Raw genomic sequence first — 22,878 nt, forward strand, 5'->3', positions numbered from 1 at the left:
AAGTCTATGTGGATTCGCTGACACATCTCCGAGGATATCTAATTAGGGCCCATATCAGAATACTGCTAAAACATGTGAAATGGAGTAATACCAGTGTTTAGGGGACACAAGTGGCACAAATACTGTGGAGCCTGAGAATGCTGCAGGCAGAAATGTGAACACTCATATGCACAAAAAAAAGGCGTTTGCACCCATGTCGGAGGCAACTGATCATGATAAACACAAGGTGAGACAGGGCAGAGGTTCTGACCCTTCATCCAAGAGAGGTCCCCTAAAACTCAAAGGGGCAGTACCGAGGCTCCCACACCCTCAACAACCACGGGCTGTTTTTGATGCAGAGATTTGTCGCATAGGAAGGGAATCCTGCCTGCAATGGGAAACCCAAGCAGGCCATTGTGACTATCGGCCCCCTCGAAGAGGAGGCCCCACTCAGTGTGGGCAGCTGAACAGATGAATTTCCACTAGGCCTGTGAGTGGCTAGATGTTATCTCACTCGGAGTGGGAATAGTACCTGATCCAGAGAGATCCCGTCAAAATGGCTGAAAGTCTCACATCTTGCGTGACACTGCTGCTATTGTGAAAGCAGTCAGGCAACTGGTAAAGGAAGGGCAGTATGCCCCAAGACCAAACCCACTAGTATCTCCCTCAGAGATGGAAGGGCTTAGATGGAGGGGTGAAATCACCCTGCTCTATTTTACAGTTAAGGCATTCATTCCAGTAGGGTGTCTGTGGGGTAATAACCTCCAAGACCCAGACATGGTCACGGCAGTTACTGGAGCAAAAGCTGTGGCCCTGAGGGTTCCTCACCTGATGGGTGTGCAAGACTGGTCCAATGCGTCCAACAAGAGACTATTCAGTTAGCACACGATTCACATCTGCTCAATGTGATACATGCATGTGGCACAGAAAGGATTTAAATTCTTTGTATGCATATTTGAATATTGTGAACATGTTAAATGAGAGCCTAAGTGTAGTTCTTTGTCACATGCAAGCAAATAATAGTTCTAAATTGCATGTGATCATACCTGATATTCTTATCATAGTCTAATAATTCGAAGTGGTTATACAACTTTATCAATTAAATGAGTTGGTAGGAATGAAAACAGTAAAATAACTTACTTGCTATAGTGCTCAGTGGTGATTTTACACATGACTCGTTAGGAGTGAAGCACTGTGGGTTGACCAGTGCTCAGCTTGAATATAAAAGATACAGTGGCTTGCGATAAAGCCAGGAGCCTTGCATAAAAACAAAATTGTTTCATTTCGATCTTGTTCTAATGTTGACACAAAAGATACTGAATCACTCATACGGCGGCATGAAGCAGAAGAAAGTAAGATGGGGGATGTGCTGCAACGAGCATTGCATCTTTCGTGAGATAGGTGTTATATTAGCCAAACCGCATGCTATATTTCATGGTTTATATGCCTCCGAAATATACAACGTAGAAAGAGGACTGCATTTTGGGTTTTAACAACACCGATTACGCCCGTGCCATGTTTAAGTGAAGGTAAAATATACTATGCTGTATCCTAGTAATTAGAATAGTGTTCTAAATGCATGTTTTAGGATATTTTTCTTGCACTAACTTGGGTTTAGCCCAGAGCTTGAGCATATTAGATTGCAAAGCATGTATATTTAAGAACTATATATACGGGAGAGAGAAGAGTACTGCGTTATGCAATTTGAGCAAAGCTGGGTTTGCCACGCCATATTAAAAAAAATATATATATATTAAAATTTGCTGTGTTCCTTTTATGTGCACATAAAGTTAGCAGTTCACTGTATGGTTGAATAGGCCTTGCCAGAATATAACACGTTGTATTGACTGAAAACATGTTCATGCACTCATTTTGATTCATTGGAGAGCTCTTTTTGCAATGACATTTGATTCATAATAATTGCAGTGGTGTTCTCAGCGCGGGTTTTGAAGATATTATTCTTACACTAACTTCAGTTTCACACAGCATGTTGATAATGGGTGACTGTCTCTAATAATTGAATGGGGAATTAGAATTCCGAGGTGTTCCATATATTGTTTCTGAGGTGTAATCAGTCTATTTTTTTGTTTGCTGACAGCTCCCGCAACAGTGTGTATAAAGTATTAGATGTGTGGCACTTGTTGGGGGCCTGCTCCGGATCACCGGGCAGGCCCCAGCTGCATGTCGGGAGCACCCAACCTCGTCCTGAGGGGCAGCGATCACGCCGCAAACAATGGAGTGGGGAACACCCCACTCTTTCCAGATCACTGGAGCGGACCACGTGTCCGAGGTCACCCGGCACACTGCGGCCCCGGCGCTGGGGGCAACCAGGCCGGGGTCACACCGCCGACCATGATCACATGGCCGTGTGTTTTCCAGGGGGCGGAGTTGCCCAGCAGGGGCACCGTCCTCGTGCTGGGCCCCGTCCCTGGGCCCAGATCACACGGTGTGGCACCAGCATGGTGCGAGCCAAGAACGACACCGGAGCCAAGATCGGAGTGACTCCGGAGCCGGAAACGGCTCAGTCTTTTTATTAACTTGGTCACATGGTTATTCATGTGACCAAGACAACAAACACTGGGAGATACCATGCCTCCCAACAGGGATGACATGCAACAGCACTTGTCCATATTCCAGTCCGGAACATGTTATTACTGAACACAAACAATCAGTAATTAAGCAATGAGAAAGCAGCATAATTGTAACTTTACACATTTATAAATACATAATCATAATTAGTTATTTATAATGCGTACAATACCCAGAGGTTTAAAAGCAAGGACTCGGGGATCAAACCTGCATTACTCTGTTGTTTTGCTTCCACGGCAAGTGGATTGCCCCGGAGCTATCCTCCTGGAACCTTTCATTATCTGTGTTAAGACCATCTCTAATTGCTTTCAGTTCAAAGATAAGTCTAGCCTCTTTTTGCCTCATTGTGATTTCTCTATTGTCACATCTTGGTTCGCGACTGAATTTCTTGATTCCGTGAAACCAAATCAGTCTAATGTCCTGGCTCTGATGTTCACAAAACCAGTTATTTGCCAATCAGTATTGTGTACTGCTAGTCCTTATGGCATAAATATGTTCACACATTCTAAATCTCAATTCACTTTTAGTGCTGCCTGTATAAGAATGTGTTACAGACACAAACAATACAATATACAATATGTGGATATCTAGGATTTAGAAACCCCTTTATGCATATCAGTTTATGAGTATAAGTCTCATAATTAGTGATCTGTTGCATGCACACTTCCAAAGGCAACATGTTCAACAATTGAAAGCCAAATGGGTTTGTGTAACCAATTTTGTAAAGTACTGGAAGGTGAGAGATTCAACAAGGTAGGGCTGATGAAATTGCCTAAATGTGTGGCCTTAGAGAGGACAATTGTAGGTTTGTCCTTAATGTACTCCTTGAGACCCTTGTCTAAACATAACACATCCCAAGCTTCCTGATTATGTTATAAAACTCCTGATTCTGTGTAGGGAATTTAGTGATAATCGTACCTGTTAAATTCTTTCTGTATCAGCCTTACCTGTGGGTGTTAATATTGCACTTCTATCAATTCCCTTTGCTTTCAACATGGCTGTTTCTATGGCTGTGTTCTTTAGCTCTGCTCTCGAACCTGTCAGCTATACAAGCCAGACAGGCACTTGTAAAACTGGAATTGGAGTACACTGAGTTCAGCTGAGGTCAGGCTTTGCTGATCAGCCCATTGCATATCCTCACAGGTGGCTGATGGGATTAGAGAAACAAGGGTACATTGCTGAGAAGAATCCAGAGCTTGGACATGGGGCCATATATGTACAGAGATTTAAAATGGGCATACTGCCTAAGTCTGGTGCTGCTAGTGCAGATGGCACCAGGATATATTGTCACCTTGAGGTTGAGCCTGACCCTTATAAGGGTGGTTCTCAACCTTTTTGCCTGGGGGGCATGTGACGGATTGCCACCTGGCGAGGGTGGAGAAGCACTGGCTTTATTATTTTTATTAAATTAATACGATGATATGGATAATTTCATCTAAGAAGGCGGCAGCTGCTAATCAGATCTTCTTTTATCATAAGTTCCATGCCAAAAGTATAGCATATACCTGTGCCCTGCTGAATCTGCATCCAGATCTTCAGCGCCTGCTCTCCATTGGCACATAGAAGGTTCAGAGGTCACAGGCTCCCATCTGACAGTTGCAGTAACAACCAAGCAATTTCAGCAAATTGTAGCACATTTAGGCTGTGTACCCCACTTCCAAAATCGCACAACTATGACAGTTAGTAAATTGGTGGCAGTTGGAAACTTAAAATATAAGCTACAAATGAGTTTAAGGTATGGTGGAAAGTATCTCTCATAATCATTGCAGCCACATCAAATGGATGGCACACATGTGTCGGCCCTGTCAGCTCAACCCAGCTGTGTAAGGAGTATCTGTATTCTGGTCTGACATCCTAGCCCTGCTAAGTGGCAGGTTGGAGACTGAGTGTTTATGCCTCTACATTGATCCGTTGTCAGGTTGGGTGACACCTCTCTCAAGTGAGCAAGCCTCCTAGCAGGGGCTGGCCTGGCAAGCAAGATTCTAAGTTGATACCCATACCAATAGTACTAGCCTCACACCAGGGTGCTGCATACCAAACAGGTTTTTAATGCTATTGACAAGGTAAGGGGCAGAGTTAGGACCCTTTAGACATTGCTGGCTACATGGCATTTTACACACCCCACCCCATTCCCCGGATTTCAGCACCAGTCAAAATTTGTGTGTACATTTTTGGCTTGCAAAATGTTGCACTTTATTTATTTTTTTAATATTTTTTTATTGATTTAGCTGAAATGAATCAGCTTTTCAATATACATATACACCAAAAGAAAACAAAATAGTTGTATCACAACATTAAAGAAAACATTAAAAGGAAACACACTGTTATACATACGGGATATTAACAATATAGTAAATATGTCAAAGACGTATTAAAATCCTCATCATCATCTGGTTACAGATACACAAAATTATACATTAAGATTCTAATTTCAAAGAAGTCAGGAAGTTTACAGTCGCCACTTGTATAGAGACGTTGCAAGTAAATAGTAAATATGCCCACCTTTGTGCAAGATCTAGCAATCCCACATAGGAACAATGATGCGCAAAGTACTTGATGCAAGCTTTAACCAAAGATGGACAAGATGAAATTAAATGTTCAAGTGATTCTACAGAGTCTCTAGTTAGACGGAAGCGACAAAGATTTATTTCCCCAGGGATCAATTTACGCCTGGCCTGGAGCTCTCGTGTATGCCACAGGTTAAAGCGCACTCGCAAGATGCCAAAACGTATTTGTGGAGATATAAATTTAAGGAGATCTGGTTCCATAGTCCCAACTCGTTTATGTTGGAACCTCTGAGGGCAATCATGTTTATAACATAAACATTCAGTTCTGGTATTAATCCAGTCATGGCAATATATCATGTCTTTGGCTTTCTCTGGGTTAGAAAGCAGTATTTCAATAGTAACAACAGACTTTTGCAAGAATCATATAAACCTCTTCAGCCAGCTCTTAACAAAACCATGACTTGAGGAAAACAAATAAGTTGACAATATCTTCAGAATGTCATGTGCAGGCGTCGAGATAAGACATTTGCGAAACAGGGAACATACCGTCCAGTGATAAAGGGCATGGAGAGATACCAAACCTAGTCCGTACTGCAAACATGACCCAGGAATACACTGTGGGAGATGGAGAATTGATTTCCAAAATGTTGCCTCAAATTTGTCTAACACATGATTTGGCCAGATCGACTGGGTTTCTAAACCATATAATATACAAGGTATAGCTTTTGTTTCCAGTATATTAAAGCTGGTTTTAATGTAAATTTGCCATAACGATACAGGACAAATTTAGTTTGCGAAATAGCTGTGTCTAATTTATGTTTCACGCAATCTTAATGACCTTTAGACGTGAGAGTGCCCTCAAATATCATTCCCAAATATGAATAACTTGGGACTGTCAGTAATATGACTTTATTAATTGTCCACACAAGATTTCTGGAGCTAGATTTATTAGCCTAATAGATGACAATTTGTGTTTTGTTTGTGTTCATTTTCAATTGATTTGCTTCAATATAGGTGTTAAAGGCAGAGAGTAACTTTTTGGAGGCCTATGGGGGTTTTTGAAACAAGGACCAAATCATCGGCACACTTTTAAGTTTGAATTGGGGTGCCATTCAATCTTGGTGAATCTGAGCTCACTGTCAGGAAAGAGTGCCTAACATCATACATAAAGTAATTAAAGATTGCGTAGGCAAGCAAACAACCTTGCTTAAGGCCTCCCGCTGTAGGAATAGCGGTGGACAACAGCCCCTCAAAGGTCAATCAAATGCATATCAATGTTTGGGAGTGTAACGCCTAGATGATTTCTCGCAATTTCAAAGGACAATTGTGGCAATTTAGTTTGGCCATTAGGAGTGTACGTGACATGGAGTCAAATGTGGTGTGTAGATCCACAAACGGAAAGAATATGGGTTGTTTTTGTGTCTGCCATTGGATCTTTATGGAACTAAGGCAAAAAAGATTTATGTTTGTGCCATGCCTGCAAGAAACCCGGTCTGGTAGGGGTCACGCATGTGGCATTCCTTTGTCCACGCATTGAAGTCGCACAAAATCAATTTGGCAAAAAGTTTGCCGGAAGCGTCTAATAATGCAATTGGTCGATAGTTATGCGGCTGGGTGCGGTATCCTTTTTTATAAATTGGTACAATTATAGATGTCTTCCAAGAAGACAGAATGGTACGTGACAGCAGTACCTCTTGAAAGATTTTGTCCAGAATTCAGGCCCAAAGATGTGAGTTTGATTCAAACATCGAGTTGCTAAGCCTATTAGGCCCACAGCTCTAGATGAGCTGGTCTTTTTAATGTATTCTTTAATAATTGACTGCGAACATACCACTGACCAGGCTTCCGCGAAAAGGGGAACATAAACAAAGTTTGCAAAATCAGGATTGTCATATAGATTAGAATAGTGATTGACCCACTGATCCTCAGAAACACTGTGGGATTGTGCCATAGGTTGTAGTTGATGTGAGCAGTGATTGAATATTGCCGATGTTTCTGCTGAGTTTTTACTGGCAATGACTCTCAGCATTTCCTCACTATCTTTCTGCAGTATGCAAGCTTTACGTTGTTGGATCCAATTATGATAAATGCACTTAGCAGATTTCAAAAGTTGGATCTGTGAGGGTTGGTTTGAGAGAAGAATCAGTTTATTCTCTCATCGATATTCTGTTTTATTTGCCTTAATTTCAGTATCAAAGGCATGTATGTGTTTACTCTGCGATCGGCCAGCACACATAATCGTGCTCTTGAATGGCAAAAGCAGATTTGGGTAATGGTTTGGAGTTTGCAATCTGGCACTGACATCAATCGCTCTGTTTAGCTCAGTCAATTTTGGCCTGGTCCACCGCAAGCGTGATTCCACGTTATTGACCACTAACTCATGATTCATCCACTGCTTATGATTTGGACTAGAGATCCAATCAATTTTGAATGCAAACAGGTTGTGGTCACTATGTATTTGAGAAATAACTTCAAAGGACTGTACTTTCCCAACCAAATTTGAATCTACATATATGTAGTCAATAATGCTAGTCACCATGTCCCGTCGCAATGTAGGCTGTGCAGGGATGTCACCCTCCACTGAACCATTGACCATATGTAAGTTTCTCTCTGTCATAAAGGTATTCCATTTATTAACCCCCTGTGATTTAAGTTTGGACTTGCATGTCAGGAAATCCAAGTTGATGTCCCTGACCATTATCATATCTGTGATGTCCAGGGCCATCTATACCAAATCAAGGAGTCTCGTTAGACCTGGGTAGAAGGCCTCATCTATTAAGCCAATGGGGTTTCGATAAATGTTGATGAAAGCGATCTTATGCTGGGGGCAAACAATTTTAAATAGTTGTATAAAGGAGCTCACTGAATCCCACTGTGAGATAGAAAACCCCTGGCGCATGTTGACTCCCACCAGCAGACCCGGTGATGGTCTGCCTTTGGCGCCTGCAATAGCAGGCAGCAGCACCACCACTTGATAGTTATCCCAGGAAGGTGTATGCGTAAGCCAAGTCTCCTGTAGGGCTATAATGTCAAAGGCAAAGGGGAGACTACGAATTGAAGACTGAAGATGTGAATGTCCTCGGGTATTCCAACTTGCAACAGTAAAAGGGGAATGTCGGGGCTGAACTGATGGTTAGGTCGTGAGAGGGACATTGGAGTATCCAGAGCTCTCGGTTGCTGTAGCAAGATAGGAATTCGCTGTTGGATGTTGAGGCTCTACTCTCGCACTCATCCGGGCAGGATCCTGAGCAATCAAGAAGCCCATGTCGATGAGTCACATTTTGGCCTTCCAGATTGTATTCAGGACCACACCTGATGGTATCCATAATCTTACTACCAAGCATGTAGTATCAGAAAGGAATTCGATCTGTTCAATGTCACGAGAGGTGATATCTTCGACCTCCTCCAAATCACCAAATATGTTGTGTACACTGCACCTGTTTAGATCATATACCTTGAAAGGGCCCTCTCTACACTTCATAATCAGAGAGTGACAACTTGAATAGGCTTGCTGGGTATGTTGAGGTAGGGAGTGGAACGATTTTCAACTCAGAGCCTACACTTTGGATGTTCATTTTCACAGGGTGACTCACATTGTTGGGGCAGGCAAGTGGTAGATCATGAGGTTCTCGAGTGATTGTCGCCTGTCACTGAACGGTGCCGGTCTGCTCCTGAGCACCATTTATAAGTGGCCAAGGCCATGGCTGCGGCAACAGATGAGGAAGCTGGGGGACTTTATCCACCGGCAATGGTTGAAAGCGCTGGGATAGATAATTATCAACAGCTTTCCTCAAATGTTCGCAAGACTATTGGATAAGTTCTGAACTTCACCTGTAGGACCCAAAGGCTCCTTGAGCTTAATATCCAGATCAGATACTTTATTTATGGGCTTACATGGCATGTTTTTTTCTGCTAGTTTTTGTACTAGGTCATTTAGTGGGGGATAGGAGATCAGTGATTTGGGAGCCACAACCCCCATTTCAAAATGCGGTAACCCTGGGGTTTGCAAGTTCTCCTTTCCCGAGGTTGTAAGTCATGGCACCTTTTGTTTATAGGTAGTTTCCTTCTGTTTAATGAGCTTTATAGCTTGAAAAAAGGAACTCAATGTATTTTTGGACAATCTGGAAGCGCTACTTTTTTCTTTTTTTTGGAGAAGGTGCAGGGACCTTCTTAAATTTTTTTGTAGGTGGCTCCGGTAATTTGCCCTGATTGCGTGGGCAGAGTGGGGGGGATTCTGCAGCCATCACAGGGTCATTTGTGATATTCGGAACAGTTAACCAGGAGTCATGAGTCTGCGACTCTCCTTGGGCAACCCCAGATTCTGGCACAGGTCTAATGATCTTAAGAAAGGTTGGTAAAGCCGGGGGTGGCACTGACTGCGGCAAGGAAGGAGAGCTTACAATCGAAATGGGAACGTCGTCTAATGGCAGAGGTCTTTCGTTGACTCCAACCTAGTGTGGTATGGGAGGCCGGGTCGAGTAAACTTCAACCCATTGTGAGAGTTGGTCAATTTGCGTTGCTTGCTTAGTGACTTTGGCATCTAGACTTTCAAAGAGCTTGAAAAGACTTAACATTGTGGTATTAATGGCGTTAAGGCTAACTCGATTATGGGTGTGGTTGTTTTTGAGGCTTCCTCATAGGTATTAGGTCGGGAACGGCATGGAGTAGGGTACACATACAAAACAGACGGTGTATCAGATGAAGAAGAAATCACTGAACCTCTTCCACGCTGAATAGTGTGAGCACTAATAAGGGAGATAGGCGACTCACACTGACTCGCAAAAATATATAGATCAGGGTCGCCACGACACAGCGAGGACTGGTGCCCAGAGGACCCGAGCTCCACAACCACTGGTGGCGATTGTCTAGATGCGGGGGATTGTAGCAAGGTTTAGTCAGAAAGCTGTTGTGGCTTCGACAAGGCTCCAGTGAGGGAGCGATGTTAACACAAAGTGGAAGCACATCCAAACACTGGGGGAATTCCGGGTGTAACCATAGTTTTCCCTTGAGTATTAAAACAAGGTTGAAAAGCCTCAAACGGCTGTGGTATCATGCAATTCGGCGTGATTTTAGCACCACTTGCAGTGTTTGCCATATTAAAATTTTCATAGAGTGATTGATTTATATGTGGAGCATGTAGCAACACTCATAGGGGTGCTTCGTGAAATATCAAATGTTTTTACGGAGTTAGGCATGCCAGTTCTTAATGTTTAAGACATATGTTAAATATTACACAAATGAAAACACCAAAATACAGATATGCCAAGGACCTTGTAACTCCAAATGTATATCACAAAGAAAGCAGCAGGGGAAGCAAACCATGGGTGGCCGCAGTATGCTGGCTGCGCAGCTAAGCGGCCAAGCGGTACTTCACCACGGTACTTTGCCACAAGTGCGTGCGTGCGGGTGCGTGTGCGAACACTTTTTATGAGATGAGCCAATCCGTTTGAAAGTAAGGCGGGACTTGAAACACCAGTTCTCTGAAAAAAGATGAGATACGCTGTAAAAAGTCTACAACAACATTGGAATCACGTTGGTGGCACGTTAGTGCAATGTTTCACCTTGTTAAAGGTCCCGTCCTGATTCCAAATCCAAATGATGAATGTAGCAAAGTAAGCAGACGAAGCAGCACCAGGGATCCTCACGGCCAAGCGGCACTTCACCACAGTACTTTCCCATGAGTGTGCGCGTGCGAACTCTTTCTATGGGATGAGCAAATCAGTTTGAAAGTAAGGCGGGACTTGAAACACCACTTTTCTTGTTAAATGGCCCATCCGGATTCCAAATCCAAATGATAGACGTAGCAAAGTTAGCAGACGAAGCAGCACCAGGGATCCTCGCGGCCAAGCGGCACTTCACCACAGTACTTTCCCATGAATTGCTCTTTATACAATTCCACACTGTTTCACCAATCTGCACCACATTTTGCATAGTTACCTGTTAGGACCCTCCGGACAATGGGTACTTCACCTAATTTAGTTATAATTGCAAATTTTGTGTTTAATTAAAGTATAATATATGTTTATAGAATCTTGGTTGGACATTCTCATTATTTTGGTCTGTTATACTTTGCTGTTTGGGTTACCACTGGATCACATTGATCCAGTGGTAACCCTGTTTAGCCTCCCCTACTTTACTACACAATGTGAAGGAGGGTATACCCCTTAACTCAGCCTGTATAACCTTCATAATTGGGATTACTCTTCTCATGCATGTACTCCTGCAGGACATACATCATTTGTTTAAAGTAATGCCCTCACACGTCGGGGTGAATTGCTTAATTATGTTGATCTGCTCATGGAGAGCTGAGATCTAATTTACTAAATTCACTAAACAAAATCTTACTCTGTTCCCAGCTGAAATAACCAGTTTTTGTTTGGGCCTGGGAGAGACTCAGGCTACAGTGGTTATTGATGGTGGACACTGCCTGAAATAGTATTTGTATATATTTTGATTTCCCCTTTGTTTTAGAGATTTTACAACAATGTGCTATCACTCCGTCTGAAGTCAATTGGCTTGATGTCATTTTCCTGTGATGTCACAGTGGAGGATAGAGTGGGCCTGATCTACAAATATTTTTTCAATAGGATTACCCAATTGAAAAACGATTTTGTAAATCCAGACCAGTGTCTGTGTGTGTGTGTTTGCATATTTTGTACTGATTTTTGTAGTGACAAAATGGCTGATATTTTCCCCAAATATAATATACATTCTGACTATCCTCATGCTTCTGATTTTAAATTGCCAGGCTATTATGCAGGTCTATGCACAAAGAACGAGCATACTCGTCCTTGGCACTTAAGGAGTTATACCACTAGGTTCAGTCACAGCCGACTTGACAGAATGGGCCTCGTTATGAGTCCGGCAGTAGCCGTGCTGGTAAATACTGGCAGGGCTGCCGCAGGAGTCATGAATTTACCAGCACCCGGCAATGGGAAATTACCAGGATATTCCAGCACCGGCAGACTCGGTAATTACCCATTGCCAGGTGCTGGTAATTATTACTCCCCATTCCCACTTGAGCCCCATTGGACTCAGTGGGAATAGGGAGGTCAGATGCACCAGAACCATTCATGAATGGTGCTAGTGCATCCGTCGAGTTCTGTGAGCAGGTGCAGTTCTGCCTGCCAGGTCAGACCTGGTGGGCTGAAAGGCACCCGCTCGCCGAACTCGTAGTTTGCCGGTCCGGTAACAATTTAATTACGGTAGTAGATGTTTCAAATTACTTTCTGACGTTAAAGCGAGGCTAAACAATAAATAATGAGTGGTATTTTGCTTGACAAGCTCTACGAGCACCGGGAAAGCGTGCAATCAAGAGAGAATCAGACATTCGAAATACAACCCCTTCGATTTTAGAATATGTAAATGGCATATTCTATTTTCCGCAAAAAGACGTGATTCACATATTGATTATTATTACGCATCTCTGGGCCTCATTATGAGCCCGGCGGTAGCCGTGCCGATAAATACTGGCACGGCTGCTGTTAGGCAGAATCATATGCAGTACCCCTTGGGAACATCACAGACAATTAAGACTACAAGTGACAGTACAAATTCACCTTTGGTACAAACCTGTACTACATAGTAAAGTGGTAGCGATGGCTGAGCAGCCAGACTTATCTCAAGAGTAAAGTGAACAGTACCAATCATTACACAAAGGACAGCAATTACTATGTTTCAAACACTGACTCAAGGTTTCTGAGTAAAAGAATATACATTTATTTACACATCAGTTGTAAAACAATTCACCAAAGTAAAGCAGTAGAAAAATCTCACTCTTAATATACTACACCACACCCAATAGATTCTTGACAAGTTAAGCTCAACATGAAGTGTGAGCAAAATGGCACTCCAGCAATTTAAAAGGGAGGGAAAGAAAAGGTTAGACAAAAGTTGAGCAGCATCAATAAGTAAGTAAGCAGGGCAATCTACAAAAATTAACTACGGTTAGGAAATCAAATCAAGAGGCCTGGGCCAAAGTCAATGGCCCAAAGTCTTTGCAGAGGATCAGACAGTTCAGGGTAGTTTGCGGTTAAGTCTTTGCCAAGAGTTCAGAACGAAGTTGGTCAGACGAAAAGTTACTTTAAAGAATAGAGAAGGACAAGCCCTCGGATTGGCGAAAGATTTCAAACACTTTCACTGCGGTCGGACGGAACGAACAACCGGGTTTGAACAGTACCTTAAATGAAGAAGAAGGCTTTAGCTGAGGCAGACGTTCCTAGCAGGTCCTGCAGGCTCACGGTTCCTAATGCGACTGTCGGACTGACATGAAGTAGGAAGACTGGAGGGTCCTGCACTGCCCAGAGAAGAAGCTAGCAGCAGAGCAAAGCAACAAATAAAAGGTGCACTCCTTAAAACCCAAGCAGGGTCCGGTCCTCTTGGCTATCCGGTTCTCTGCAGCTGTGCATAGCAATAAATCGACCAGAGGAGGGAGGCCTGGCTTGCAGTTTGCCAAACTGGTTGGTCCCAACAGCTCAAGAGGAGAAGATTCCTTGCAGATCTTCCCTGTCTTCGAAGTTTGGAGATTCAGACCCGCAGCAGGGCTTCACCGGGAGGTTCAGTAGTGGTAGAGGTCCTCTTCTGTCAGCTTCTCTTTGGTTCTCTCGATCCAGTCTGACTCTGTCTTCTCAGTCCCAGAGACCTGCTTTTTATGCAGTTTTCCCCCATTCACACAGCCTGGCTGTCAATCACACATCAAGGTGGCTGTCCCGGCGGGACATTCACCACAGCCAAACACACAGAGTGCGACATTGGTCTCCAAGGAGACCCTGTGCAGGGAGTCTCAAACCCCTCCCTCATATCCTGTCCCCCTCAGACATTCAGGCACCTAAGGAGGGCTCCTGTGCAGAAGCCCGCCAAAGGACAACGAACAAAGGAACCAAACCTGGTTTGGCGCGCAGAGTAAAACACGAGAAAGACCTTTACAAAAAGAAAAGGCGAATAAACTGTCATGATCTCTGCTTCCAAAAGGTCAGGGTTTTCCCAACTCCCTTGGAAGCAGATCCATAACCCAGGTTCCGAGTGCCAACCAGTCCCAATTGGGACCTTTTGGACCAAGTCCTGGCGCCAGTGGCACCAGGCTCATAAATATGCCCAGTCCCAGCGCTGGAAGCGCTGGGCTCATAATGCTTGGGTGGACTTACCTTCAGCAGACCATGCTGCTTACTTGCCTGCCAGTTGAGCCTCTGATCCTCTTCTGTTTGGAACTACTTTTCCTGTTGGGTGGGGCTGGAGCCACTCCCTAGATTCAGAACACTGGAACTCTTCTGGAAGGCAGGAACTCTTTTCTTACCAGGAACTCTTTTCTTACTTAGGCGTGGCTGTGGAAGGAGACACCTAAGCACTACAGGAGGCTATTTAAACCACACCCGGTGGATGAATCTTGCTTTGCGTTATTCTGCAACCTCTGCAGCAGAACGCTCATCGTGTCTTCTGCATCCGGTCCAGGGCCTAAGGAAAAAGGCTTACCATCCTGAATCCAGTCTTCAGCAACACCTATAAAGACAAGAAAGAACAGGTTAGCATTCCGGCATCTGAAAGGCAAAGGCTTACCATCCTGAATCCAGTCTTCAGCAACACCTATAAAGACAAGAAAGAACAGGTTAGCATTCCGGCATCTGAAAGGCAAAGGCTTACCTACTCTTTGTGCGCTCCGGAGGTCTTCACACTGCATTCCGGCATCTGAAAGACAAAACAAGGTGCGTTTAAAGACATTGGGGAACTTTAATACTCACGTGCCATTACTACTTTCCACATCTAATCCAGTGGGTATTCCGGCACCCTGCAGCCGCTCCGAACTCGTACCTGCAAAATAAAAAGACAGTTAGAGCGCATAGTGAAGCAGGCAACAAGCGCTTACTTACGTGCTTCCAGGCGCTTCTATTCATCACACGGGCTCCATCTTCAACTCACTTCAGCCCGTCATCCGCCATCGCCGGAACCCTGCAAAACAAGAGACATCATTACTAAAGACTTTAAAGACATTTGAATGACTCGAAACTTACCATTCGTGCAGTAAATGACGGACAGCAGTCCTCTGAAGTCAAGAGGCCTGCGCTACCTATCCAGTGAAGAAACTGGTTACAGCACCCTGCCCCGAGGCAGATGGAGAGCTCGGCATTCACTTACCTAAGGTGAGAGCGTTAACCTTTGGGGGTCTACAGGAGAGGAGAAGAGGAAAGAGATAGGGACACCCCAATAACCCCAGTTCATTAACCCCATATTTTCTATCTGCAGACATCTTACTCTACACGTCAGGCATACAGTGCACAGAGGTCCAGCCCAAAGAGCCAACCGGGTGCTACACATCACCTTTGAAGATACGGTAGTCGCCCAGTCAAGACCGGCGCCTCTGCGAGAATCAGGTGAGCGTTACAGAACGCAAAGCCTACCGCAAAACTCTCGCCCAGGCGCTATGGAAACCTCGGATACTGACCCCCTAGCCCGGTTACTTGGGGAACTAAGGGCAGAAGTGCATGCAGCTCGTCAGGAAACAAATGCTCTAAGAAGGGAACTAATTATTTCCAAGGAGAGAACAATCTTGCTAGACAAGTGCTACAGTCACAAGCCGGACAGACCCCGTTACCCGCATCAGGGGCAAATCTTCCTTCAACATCCTCTATGAATCCAGTGCAGATCAACCTACCTGGGAATGTACCTCTGTCTCCGCCCGAACGATTTTCTGGTGACCCAAAGAGGTTTGCAGTATTTATCAATCAGTGCCGGTTGCACTTCTTATGCCGGCCAGCAGCCTTTCCAACTGATCAAGCAAAAGTAGCTTTTGTACTTTCGTACCTTAGTGGCAATGCGGCAGACTGGTCGATCCCTCTAGTTAATCAAGATGATCCGGTTCTCCATGATTTTCAAGCCTTTCAGCTTAGTATGGAAAAACTGTTCGCAAGACATTCACAGGGGCAGGCCTTGGACAATGAGCTTCTTTCGTTGCGACAGGGTAATCAAGACCTTTTGGCTTATATTGCATCTTTCAATAGACTAATAGTGGAAACTCAATGGCCTGAGGACAAAAGGATTACGCTGTTTTATAGAGGTCTACGTGGAGAGCTCAAAGACGTTTTAGCCCAAGTAGTGAATCCCCCACAAGACTGTTCGGATTATATAGACTTGGTCGTTCAAATAGATCACAGGCTGCAGAACAGGAAGGCCGATCGTTCCAAGTTTGATGCTCGAGTATTTTCCAAACCGCCAACTCCTTCCAAAGGAGTAGACTCCGGGGAACCCATGCAAATAGGGGGTCTGAAAGGTCCTCTAACACAAAGGGAGCGGGAAAGGAGGAAACAGTTGCAATTATGCCTATATTGCGGAAACTCAGGGCATTTTCTTCGAGACTGTCCGGTGAAACCTGCCAAGAAGGCAGTAGGAGCTGCAGTTACCAAAGTTACAAACTCTGAGCAGGGAAACGACCTCGCCCGACAAGAATAGAGGTCCTCTTGCCGAGCGTGAAAACCAGTTCCGTGACCTCGCATTTCGTGATACCTATGGTCCTCATTAGCCCTGATAATCCGGATCGATTACATGCAATTGAAGCTTACGTCGACAGCGGTGCCATCGGCAATTATGTGGATCATGAAATGGTTTTGAGGATGAATCTAACTCTTTGTCCCAAGGCTGTAAAGGACGTCATTACTACGGTGGATGGTACGGAGATAGCCTCCGGGCCAGTAACGCATACCACTCAAGAGGTGACGCTAGTAAGTCAAGATGGACACCATGAGAAGATCGTGTTCGATGTGATCAAGGCCCCTCAGTTTCAGATTATTCTAGGAATACCTTGGTTAGAGAAACACAATCCTCTGATCGATTGGCGAGCAAGAACGGTCCAGTTTCCAGAATGTGTCTCTACTTGTCACCCTCCACCTGGTGTTGCACTGGCCGCAATTTCTTCAGAGACTCCCCAGTTACCTCCCGAATACCTAGAATACCAAGATGTTTTCCGGAAGGATCAGGCTAACTCTCTACCTCCTCATAGGTCTTATGACTGCCAGATAGACCTGATACCTGGATCTACTCCTCCTTGTAGTAGAATTTATGCCCTCACCGAGCCTGAGAACCTTCACCTTCGACAATACCTGGATCAATACCTGGCAAATGGGTTTATTCGTCCTTCCAAGTCCCCTGCTTCTTCAGCTTTGTTCTTCGTTCCAAAAAAGGAAGGAGACCTTAGAACTTGTATCGATTATCGCTCGCTGAACCAGATCACCGTTAAGAATAGATATCCGTTACCTTTGATCCCTGAACTCCTGGACCAAGTCAGAAAAGCATGCATATATACAAAGCTGGATCTTAGAGGAGCTTACCACTTGGTACGAGTAAAAGAGGGCGATGAATGGAAGACGGCCTTCCGCACCAAGTATGGGCTATTTGAATATCAGGTCATGCCCTTCGGACTTTGTAATGCCCCGGCCGCCTTTCAATATTTTATGAACGATGTCCTCAGAGAGCTCATAGATGTATGTGTTGTTGTTTACATTGACGACATCCTCGTTTATTCTTCATCGGAATCTGAACATCGGAAACACGTGAAAATGGTCCTCGAAAGATTGCGTCAACACAAACTTTTCGCTAAGTTGGAAAAATGTGTTTTCAACGTGACTGAAGTTGAATTCTTGGGATTCATATTATCACCTGGCGGAGTGCGTATGGATTCAAAGAAGGTCGATGCAGTTCTCAAATGGCCATCACCATCCTCCGTAAAAGGTGTGCAAAGCATGTTAGGCTTCGCTAACTTTTACCGCAGGTTTATCCCCGAATTCTCTCGAATAGTCCAGCCCATCACTGCCTTGTTAAAGAAAAACAAACGTTTTGAATGGTCTACCGAGGCGGAACAAGCTTTCCAGGATTTGAAGACTAAATTTATCTCTGCACCAATCTTAAAACACCCTCGCCCCGAACTCCCCTACATCGTGGAAACTGATGCTTCAAGCCTTGCCATGGGGGCAGTTCTATCACAAAAGGACCCGGTAACCAATCAGTTGCATCCCGTGGCATTTTGGTCCCGCAAATTCTCGCCTCCTGAAATCAATTACACGATTACTGACAAGGAACTTCTGGCTATCAAGTCTGCCTTTAAGGCTTGGCGGCATTATCTGCTGGGGGCCCGACACACCGTTACTGTGATTACGGATCACCGAAACCTGCAATATTTGAAGACCGCAAAAGCCCAATCCTCTAGACAACTCCGTTGGGCATTATTCTTTGCCGAGTTTGACTTCATAATTACCTATCGACCTGGTACAAAGAACGGTAAAGCCGATGCCCTTTCTCGGATGGGAGTGGAAGAACACTTGGTCAACCCTAAACCTGTACCAATCATTCCCGAACAAAGAATTCTGGGTGTAATCGCCACAGAATCCATAGAGGAAGTTAAGGATAAAGCCAGGCAACTTGTAACTCCAGCAGATATACAGAATTGGCATCTGCAGGGAAAGGACTTTGCAGTAAAGGACAACTTATTGTATTTCCAAGAACGATTATACCTACCCAGCACAGATTTACAGAAAAAAGTAATCTCTTGTTATCACGACTCTTTAATGGAAGGTCATCCCGGTATAGCCAAGACCTCAGAAAAGATCAAGCGCTACTTCTGGTGGCCGTCTTGGAAAAAAGATATCAGAGACTTTATAATGTCCTGTGGAGTATGCGCCCAAAACAAGAGTCAAAAGGAAAGACCAGCAGGCCTCTTACGCCCTATTGACATCCCACCTCGCCCTTGGCATACGCTTTCTATGGACTTCATCACCGATGTACCTCCATGCTCCGGATGCAATACGATTCTAGTAATCGTGGACTTATTCTCCAAGATGGCGCATTTCATTCCGCTCAAAGGCTTGCCAACAGCAGCAACTCTGGCCCGAGAATTTCTCGAAAACATCGTCCGACTGCACGGTTTTCCTTCGGTTCTAATTTCGGATCGAGGTAGTCAATTTATTTCTCATTTTTGGCGAAGTTGCTGTCGGTCGGCTCAAATTGATGTGAGACTATCGACCAGTCACCACCCTCAGACCGACGGACAAACCGAGAGGACCAATCAAACTCTGGAACAGTATTTACGCTGCATGCTGCAACAAACTGAAAAAACTTGGAAAGATATCCTTTGGATAGCCGAGTATGCCTACAATAACTCTGTCCATTCGGGAACTGGGAAAACCCCGTTTTTTCTTTTGTACGGCAGTCACCCTCGAACCTCGGAGTTGGATCCCCTCCAAGATCTTGAAACACCAGCAGTAGACTACCTGCATTCTACAATCACCCAAGCCTTTAAGGAAGCTGTTTCTCGCCTTCAAAGGGCTAAAGAACAATACAAGAAAGGAGCAGATCAACATCGGAAGGAAGCCCCTCACTATCAAGTAGGGGATCAAGTCTGGTTATCCACCAAATATCTATCTCTAAAAGGGCCACGCACATTCAACCCAAGATACCTTGGTCCCTATTCCATCACTACCATAGTAAACCCAGTAGCGGTCAAGTTGGACTTGCCCCCGCACATGAAGATACATCCGGTCTTCCACGTCTCTCTATTAAAACCCGTGCAACCTCAAACCCGACTAACCAAATCTCCAAAACCTATCCTAGTGGATGGAGAACTCGAGTTTGAAGTCAAAAGCATTCTGGACTCCAAGATCTCCAAATCTAAACTATTCTACCTAATTGACTGGAAAGGCTACGGCCCCCAAGAGAGATCCTGGGAACCTGCTGAATATGTCCACGCTCCTCGCCTAATCAAAAGATTTCACCGAACATTTCCTGACAAGCCAAAACCCCCGGAGAAGCCCGGTTTGGGAGGGGCCTTGAGGGGGGGTACTGTCATGATCTCTGCTTCCAAAAGGTCAGGGTTTTCCCAACTCCCTTGGAAGCAGATCCATAACCCAGGTTCCGAGTGCCAACCAGTCCCAATTGGGACCTTTTGGACCCAGTCCTGGCGCCAGTGGCACCAGGCTCATAAATATGCCCAGTCCCAGCGCTGGAAGCGCCGGGCTCATAATGCTTGGGTGGACTTACCTTCAGCAGACCATGCTGCTTACTTGCCTGCCAGTTGAGCCTCTGATCCTCTTCTGTTTGGAACTACTTTTCCTGTTGGGTGGGGCTGGAGCCACTCCCTAGATTCAGAACACTGGAACTCTTCTGGAAGGCAGGAACTCTTTTCTTACCAGGAACTCTTTTCTTACTTAGGCGTGGCTGTGGAAGGAGACACCTAAGCACTACAGGAGGCTATTTAAACCACACCCGGTGGATGAATCTTGCTTTGCGTTATTCTGCAACCTCTGCAGCAGAACGCTCATCGTGTCTTCTGCATCCGGTCCAGGGCCTAAGGAAAAAGGCTTACCATCCTGAATCCAGTCTTCAGCAACACCTATAAAGACAAGAAAGAACAGGTTAGCATTCCGGCATCTGAAAGGCAAAGGCTTACCATCCTGAATCCAGTCTTCAGCAACACCTATAAAGACAAGAAAGAACAGGTTAGCATTCCGGCATCTGAAAGGCAAAGGCTTACCTACTCTTCGTGCGCTCCGGAGGTCTTCACACTGCATTCCGGCATCTGAAAGACAAAACAAGGTGCGTTTAAAGACATTGGGGAACTTTAATACTCACGTGCCATTACTACTTTCCACATCTAATCCAGTGGGTATTCCGGCACCCTGCAGCCGCTCCGAACTCGTACCTGCAAAATAAAAAGGCAGTTAGAGCGCATAGTGAAGCAGGCAACAAGCGCTTACTTACGTGCTTCCAGGCGCTTCTATTCATCACACGGGCTCCATCTTCAACTCACTTCAGCCCGTCATCCGCCATCGCCGGAACCCTGCAAAACAAGAGACATCATTACTAAAGACTTTAAAGACATTTGAATGACTCGAAACTTACCGTTCGTACAGTAAACGACGGACAGCAGTCCTCTGAAGTCAAGAGGCCTGCGCTACCTATCCAGTGAAGAAACTGGTTACAGCACCCTGCCCCGAGGCAGATGGAGAGCTCGGAATTCACTTACCTAAGGTGAGAGCGTTAACCTTTGGGGGTCTACAGGAGAGGAGAAGAGGAAAGAGATAGGGACACCCCAATAACCCCAGTTCATTAACCCCATATTTTCTATCTGCAGACATCTTACTCTACACGTCAGGCATACAGTGCACAGAGGTCCAGCCCAAAGAGCCAACCGGGTGCTACACATCACCTTTGAAGATACGGTAGTCGCCCAGTCAAGACCGGCGCCTCTGCGAGAATCAGGTGAGCGTTACATAAACCCAGCTGGAACCAACCAAATAAAAGTAAATGGGGTCCAGCGGATTTAAGTTTGATGCTACTTACTTAGCCTAAAACAGTACCAAAGCTACTTAAATAGACCGTGGTAGGAAAAATAGGGTAGACACCACTGTCACCAGCCAAATCTTTAAGAAAAGGGAACGAAATAATGTTCCACGAGAAACAGACAAAAAGGGATAACTATTAACCCTTTCCAGAACTCTATGTAAGATAGTTTGCACTGGGTCTGTGAGTTTAAAAAGACTAATAAAGTCAATGGCAACTATACGTGTTCTGGGAGACAGTAGTCAGTCACAGAAAATGGAGTTTAAAGAGGGAAGTCTGAAAAAGACAACCCTGTGTCACTGCACTAAAGGTGCCGTGTATCACACAGTAAAAAGATGATGCTTATGGATTAGGAGAAGCTCCATAGTCTATGAACACAAAAATGTTAAACACACACAGCAAAACAAATGTAAGAGTGGGAAAAAAGGCTCACGTTCTTACCAGGTGAAAAAAATAAATCCTAGAAATCCAGCTAAGCTGATGAGGGACTCAGTAGGTAAGGGAAATTAGCCATTCTGGAGAATTCTCCCTAACAGCTGCCCCCAGAGTCATGAATTTACCAGCACCCGGTAATTGCCCATTGCCAGGTGCCGGTAATTATTACTCCCCATTCCCATTTGAGTCGCATTGGATTCAATGGGAATGTGGAGGTCGGAAGCACCGGCACCATTCATAAATGGTGCCGGTGCCTCCGTCGAGTTCTGCCATCGGGTGCCGTTCCGCGGGCTGAAAGGCACCCGCTCGCCGAACTCGTAGTTTGCCGGTCCGGTAACAACAGTACCAGCAAGCTTACCGGTACCGTTGTTACCGGACCGGCAACCTTGTAATGAGGCCCAATTTAATTACGGTAGTAGATATTTCAAATTACTTTCAGACGTTAAAGTGAGGCTACACAATAAATGAGTGGTATTTTCCTTGACAAGCTCTACGACTGCACGTGAAGCGTGCAAAAAGAGTGAATCAGAAATTCAAAATACAACCCCTTTGATTTTAGAATATTTAAATGGCATATTGCATTTTCGGCAAAAATGTGTGATTCACATATTGGTTCTTATTACGCATCTCTGTCTTTCTCAATCTCGCTCTTCCCCTCCCTCGATGTTACTCTCTCTATAACTCTATTTGTCTTTCACTCTGCACAGTGTTTCTCATTCACAGAATGAAATGGGAGATGCAATAGGAAACAATGAATGACGCTTCACAGCAGTGTGTCAACACACATTTTTGCAAAATATCTGTCATTATATCCCGAAGGGACTTTGGGCGAAATTGCATGACATGCTTTTATCACAAAGCACTGTAATTCTCCTGTGTGACTGGATACTTACCATGAAGCAATTAATCACCCTGCCACATGAAAGGCAACACAGCGACAATGCCTTTTAATCCATTTTTAGGAAATGGACTGTGCACGATTCTGACCGTTGATGGGGAATGCTCAGAATGTGCATTAACATAAACGGACCTGTTCCAAGACCAGGAAATA

Source organism: Ambystoma mexicanum, chromosome 8, assembly GCF_040938575.1.
Source record: "Ambystoma mexicanum isolate Mex_15411 chromosome 8, UKY_AmexF1_1, whole genome shotgun sequence".
Taxonomy (NCBI): Eukaryota; Metazoa; Chordata; class Amphibia; order Caudata; family Ambystomatidae; genus Ambystoma; species Ambystoma mexicanum.